Genomic DNA, 431 nt, shown 5'->3' on the forward strand with positions numbered 1-431 from the left:
CGTACAGGGTACAGGGTACACACATACATTCGGACATCGAAAAAACGCTAGATTCGTGTTCCTTGGCCCCAAAAACACCAAGAAAACACATTTTTGATGGGTGTTAAATTTTCGACCGATTCCAATACTTTAAAGTAATTACCTTACACACTAGGTGTGTGCGGAAAAGTAAAAGATAAACACACATTTATATTAGAGTTAATAAATCAGATTGAATATTTCCTAAATCTAAGTTAATCGCATCGTCATCGTTGTGTATGTACATGCTTTCGTACGTATCCAGTTTGCGCTCATCGTTTACTCGTTTCAACAATTTCACGTAGCGGTTTCATTTCATTAATTTGTTAAATTCATTGAGTTTACTTTTATTTCTAGGTGAAATTGATCAAATCAAGAAGCTCTTGGAAAAAGGGGCAAGTTTTAATGCAGAA

Source organism: Contarinia nasturtii, unplaced genomic scaffold, assembly GCF_009176525.2.
Source record: "Contarinia nasturtii isolate CC-2019 unplaced genomic scaffold, AAFC_CNas_1.1 Cnas_scaffold_780, whole genome shotgun sequence".
Classification (NCBI taxonomy): domain Eukaryota; kingdom Metazoa; phylum Arthropoda; class Insecta; order Diptera; family Cecidomyiidae; genus Contarinia; species Contarinia nasturtii.